Genomic DNA, 6,211 nt, shown 5'->3' with positions numbered 1-6,211 from the left:
GAGCCGTACTTGAAGCTCAAAGGGCTCTAGGTGCGATCGGCTTATGACCATTGCCATCAAATCTGGAGGGGCTGGTCTGTTCTTGGCTTTGTAGGCCAGCGTCAGGGTTCTGAATCTGATGCGGGCAGCTACAGGAAGCCAGTGGAGAGAACGCAGCGGTGGAGTGACATGGCTGAATTTAGGAACATTGAAGACGACCCGTGCCGCTGCATTCTGGATGAGTTGCAGGGGCCTGATGGTGCGGAGAGGGAGACCAGCCAGAAGAGAGTTGCAGTGGTCAAGTCTGGAAGTGACGAGAGACTAAACGAGCACTTGGGCGACTCTCTAGAGAGGAAGGGTGGAATTCTCCGGATGTTGTACAGGAGAAATCTGCAGGACCGTACAGCAGCTCCGTCTTGCTGGGGTTGAGTTTGAGGTGGTGAGCCGCCATTCAAGAAGAGACGTCAGCGAGGCATGCTGAGATGCGGGCAGAAACCTGGTATGAGCATCCCTCATACCATACTTTAAAAATGTATTCTATTCCACTGGAATTATTACTGGTTATTAATCATTACCTGATAAAAATGTAATTGTCCAGTCTTGGCTTTGTAGGCCAGAGTCAGGGGTCTGAATCTGATGACCTGGGCAGCAGCTACAGGAAGCCAGTGAAGAGAGAACGTAGCAGCAGAGGAGGAGGAGGAGCTGAACATGGCTGAACTTAGAAACGTTGAAGACGACCCGTCTTCAATTCTAAGACAAACTCTTAAAAGTGGGCGTGGCAGAAAGAGGTGTTAATAGTGTTGCTAGGTTGTTTGCTAAGATGTTGCTCAGGGGGTTGCCGTGGAGATGCTTAGTGGTCCTTGAGAATTGCTGAGTTGTTGCAAGGCATTTGCTGTGAACCCTGGAGGTAGCAATGGGGTTGCTGGACATTTTCTAGATGGTTGTTGTAATGTTGCAGGGTGGTTGCTATGGAGTTGAAAAGGATCAGCTTGTTATGTCTGGACAACTGAGTGGGTCAAAGGTCCGGGGGAGCTGTTTTGGTGCCAAAAGCGGCATATTAGGCATGTTTGGATGCACAGTGTTCACTTCCAGCTTCATGTAGAACCAGATTCTCCTCGTTTTGTCTCCTGAAGCTTCTTCTAGAAAAGCCTAAATTCTGTTAGAAAGTGAAGAGTCCAGAAATCTGTGTGTTTTATAAGCATCTCTTCTCAGCGTAGCTGCAGGAAACGCACCAAACCCGGGCGCCCTACTTCTACCCAAGGGTGAAATTGCCTATTCGTAATTTTCATTACAACACAGCGTCCAAAAATGATTTTATCATCGGAGGAGAAAGAATTTCTCTCTCTCTCTCTGTTTCCACCTTGCTCTCGTTTTGACTGTGTATGTGTGATGAAGTGTCCCCTTTTCTCTGATTTACACTTTGATAAGGGTGTTTTTTCTCTGTTCTTTTTATTTTCCGCTTTTTCTTCTCCTTGATGTCAAGCAGTGGCTGAGGACATCAGGAGATGAGTGTCCAAATGTTTGTGGACACCCCTTCTAACAAATGCATTCAGTTTCTGTAAGCTGCACCCATTGCAAATACATACACTCACACAGCTTGTCTAGTCTCTGTAGAGAAGAAGTACTGCCAATAGAATAAGACTCTCTGGAGCAGATCATCAACATCATGACCCTATTGGCTCCATGCTGCCTAATAATGCCAGGCGTGGGCTAGAGGGGTATAAAGCCCCCCAGCATTGAGGAGCTGTGGAGCAGTGGAAGAACTGTGTTCTCTGGAATGATGGTGGAGGAGCTCCATCCAGTACTTTGGGGAGTTGGGGATGATGAGGTGGGGTGGTGATCATCATCATCCAACTTCCTGACCTCACTAACACTCTTGATGCCGAATGCAATCAAATCCTCACAGCAATGCTCCTTCTCCAAAATCTAGTAGAAAGTCTTCTTCTCTGGACAGTAGAGACAGTTACTCCAACAGAAGCAGGATCAGCTCTGTAAATTAATAAATTTGCAGGTGTCCCAATACTTTTGAAGTCAATCTCTATTTCATTCTCTGTCACTCTTTCTCTCTCTCTTTCTCTCTCTCTTCTCTCTCTCTCTCTCTCTCTCTCTCTCTCTCTTCTCTCTCTCTCTCTCTCTCTCTTGCTTTGTCTTTTTTTTTTTTTCTGCTCATGTAGCTCTTCCCTCTCTCGCTCACTTTTGCTCTTTCTCTCTCTCTCTCTCTCTCTCTCTCTCTCTCTCTCTCTCTCTCTCTCTCCATCATCCTTTTTCCTTTCTTGTAACCTCTCTAACTGTCCTCTCTTTTCACCCCACTTTCTCCATATGTCTCTCTCTCTCTCTCTCTCTCTCGCATTTGCTTTTTGCCTCTCTCTCTCATTCTCTCTTGCTCGCTCCATCATTCTTTTTCCTCTCTTGCATCTTCTCTAACCATCATCATCATCATCATCATCATCTCTCTCTCTCTCTCTCTCTCTCTCTCTCTCTCTCTCTCTGTGGTTAGGGTGGTATGGGGACTTGTTGATGGGGAATGGTTTAATAATTTAGTACAGTCTTAAACTAATCTATTTGGAGCACCCAGATGGTGTTTTATTGGGCACATGCGTGGATAATTGGACGGAATCATTTACTCTGGGCTCTCTGTGTCGAGGGACTGACTGAAGTTCACAACCACAAAATCTCCGGGAAAGTCATTTCTGTAAAGCTGATAGAGTCACAGCTCTCACTGCCTCCTCCATCTACCCTGTAGCTGCATTACCACCATCCAAACAAGAGGAGGAGCTGTGCGGAAATACCCTACTGAACAAAACCCCCACTTACATTTAATATTCATACTAGATATTAATGTTATTAGAACTTCATACTGGGTATTAATGTTATTAGAGCTTAATACTGGATATTAATGATATTAGAGCTTCATACTGGATATTAATGATATTAGAGCTTCATACTGGATATTAATGTTATTAGAGCCTCATTCTGGATATTAATGTTATTAGAGCTTCATACTGGATATTAATGTTATTAGAACTTCATACTGGATATTAATGTTATTAGAACTTCATGCTGGATATTAATGTTATTAGAACTTCATACTGGATATTAATGTTATTAGAGCTTCATACTGGATATTAATGTTATTAGAACTTCATACTGGATATTAATACTATTAGAACTTCATACTAGATATTAATGATATTAGAACTTCATACTGGATATTAATACTATTAGAACTTCATACTGGATATTAATGATATTAGAGCTTCATACTGGATATTACTGTTATTAGAACTTCATACTGGATATTACTGTTATTAGAACGTCATACTGGATATTAATGATATTAGAACTTCATACTGGATATTACTGTTATTGGAACTTCATACTGGATATTAATCTTATTAGAGCTTCATACTGGATATTACTGTTATTAGAGCTTCATACTGGATGTTAATGTTATTAAATCTTCATTCTGGATATTATTGTTATTAGAACTTCATACTGGATATTACTGTTATTAGAACTTCATACTGTATATTAATGCTATTAGAGCTTCATACTGGATATTACTGTTATTAGAGCTTCATACTGGATATTAATGTTATTAAATCTTCATTCTGGATATTACTGTTATTAGAACTTCATACTGGATATTAATGTTATTAGAGCTTCATACTGGATATTAATGTTATTAGAACTTCATACTGGATATTAATACTATTAGAACTTCATACTAGATATTAATGATATTAGAACTTCATACTGGATATTAATACTATTAGAACTTCATACTGGATATTAATGATATTAGAGCTTCATACTGGATATTACTGTTATTAGAACTTCATACTGGATATTACTGTTATTAGAACGTCATACTGGATATTAATGATATTAGAACTTCATACTGGATATTACTGTTATTGGAACTTCATACTGGATATTAATCTTATTAGAGCTTCATACTGGATATTACTGTTATTAGAGCTTCATACTGGATGTTAATGTTATTAAATCTTCATTCTGGATATTATTGTTATTAGAACTTCATACTGGATATTACTGTTATTAGAACTTCATACTGGATATTAATGCTATTAGAGCTTTATACTGGATATTACTGTTATTAGAGCTTCATACTGGATATTAATGTTATGAAATCTTCATTCTGGATATTACTGTTATTAGAACTTCATACTGGATATTAATGTTATTAGAGCTTCATACTGGATATTAATGTTATTAGAACTTCATACTGGATATTAATACTATTAGAACTTCATACTAGATATTAATGATATTAGAACTTCATACTGGATATTAATACTATTAGAACTTCATACTGGATATTAATGATATTAGAGCTTCATACTGGATATTACTGTTATTAGAACTTCATACTGGATATTACTGTTATTAGAACGTCATACTGGATATTAATGATATTAGAACTTCATACTGGATATTACTGTTATTGGAACTTCATACTGGATATTAATCTTATTAGAGCTTCATACTGGATATTACTGTTATTAGAGCTTCATACTGGATGTTAATGTTATTAAATCTTCATTCTGGATATTATTGTTATTAGAACTTCATACTGGATATTACTGTTATTAGAACTTCATACTGGATATTAATGCTATTAGAGCTTCATACTGGATATTACTGTTATTAGAGCTTCATACTGGATATTAATGTTATTAAATCTTCATTCTGGATATTACTGTTATTAGAACTTCATACTGGATATTAATGTTATTAGAGCTTCATACTGGATATTAATGTTATTAGAACTTCATACTGGATATTAATACTATTAGAACTTCATACTAGATATTAATGATATTAGAACTTCATACTGGATATTAATACTATTAGAACTTCATACTGGATATTAATGATATTAGAGCTTCATACTGGATATTACTGTTATTAGAACTTCATACTGGATATTACTGTTATTAGAACGTCATACTGGATATTAATGATATTAGAACTTCATACTGGATATTACTGTTATTGGAACTTCATACTGGATATTAATCTTATTAGAGCTTCATACTGGATATTACTGTTATTAGAGCTTCATACTGGATGTTAATGTTATTAAATCTTCATTCTGGATATTATTGTTATTAGAACTTCATACTGGATATTACTGTTATTAGAACTTCATACTGGATATTAATGCTATTAGAGCCTCATACTGGATATTACTGTTATTAGAGCTTCATACTGGATATTAATGTTATTAAATCTTCATTCTGGATATTACTGTTATTAGAACTTCATACTGGATATTAATGTTATTAGAGCTTCATACTGGATATTAATGTTATTAGAACTTCATACTGGATATTAATACTATTAGAACTTCATACTAGATATTAATGATATTAGAACTTCATACTGGATATTAATACTATTAGAACTTCATACTGGATATTAATGATATTAGAGCTTCATACTGGATATTAATGATATTAGAGCTTCATTCTGGATATTACTGTTATTAGAACTTCATACTGGATATTACTGTTATTAGAGCTTCATTCTGGATATTAATGTTTTAGAGCTTCATACTGGATATTAATGATATTAGCACTTCATACTGGATATTAATACTATTAGAACTTCATACTAGATATTAATGTTATTAGAACTTCATGCTGGATATTAATACTATTAGAACTTCATACTAGATATTAATGATATTAGAACTTCATACTGGATATTAATGTTATAAGAACTTCATACTGGATATTAATGTTATAAGAACTTCATACTGGATATTAATACTATTAGAACTTCATACTGGATATTAATGCTATTAGAGCTTCATTCTGGATATTAATGTTATTAAATCTTCATTCTGGATATTAATGTTATTAGAGCTTCATACTAGATGTTAATGTTATTAGAACTCCATGTTGGATATCAATGTAATTGCTCATCACACTCCATGTGTGTCGACACTTTCTCATTTGGATTTAAATATAGCTATAGTTATATTTATAGTTATATATAGCATCTTTGCTAATACAAAAAATCACCATATGTTTCTGTGTGTGTGTGTGTGTGTGTGTGTGTAGGTGTGTGAGTGTGTGTGTGTAAGCTGTGAGAAAGAAAGCAAAGAATGTGGGACGGACATGAAAATGAATTATTGATGAGGATGGTGGAGGTGTTGGCAGTGCCACCCTGGCACAGACACACACACACACGTCCCTCTTAC

The sequence above is a fragment of the Salminus brasiliensis genome, chromosome 14 (genome assembly GCF_030463535.1).
Source record: "Salminus brasiliensis chromosome 14, fSalBra1.hap2, whole genome shotgun sequence".
In the NCBI taxonomy this organism is placed as follows: Eukaryota; Metazoa; Chordata; class Actinopteri; order Characiformes; family Bryconidae; genus Salminus; species Salminus brasiliensis.
This window is presented reverse-complemented; position numbering follows the sequence as displayed.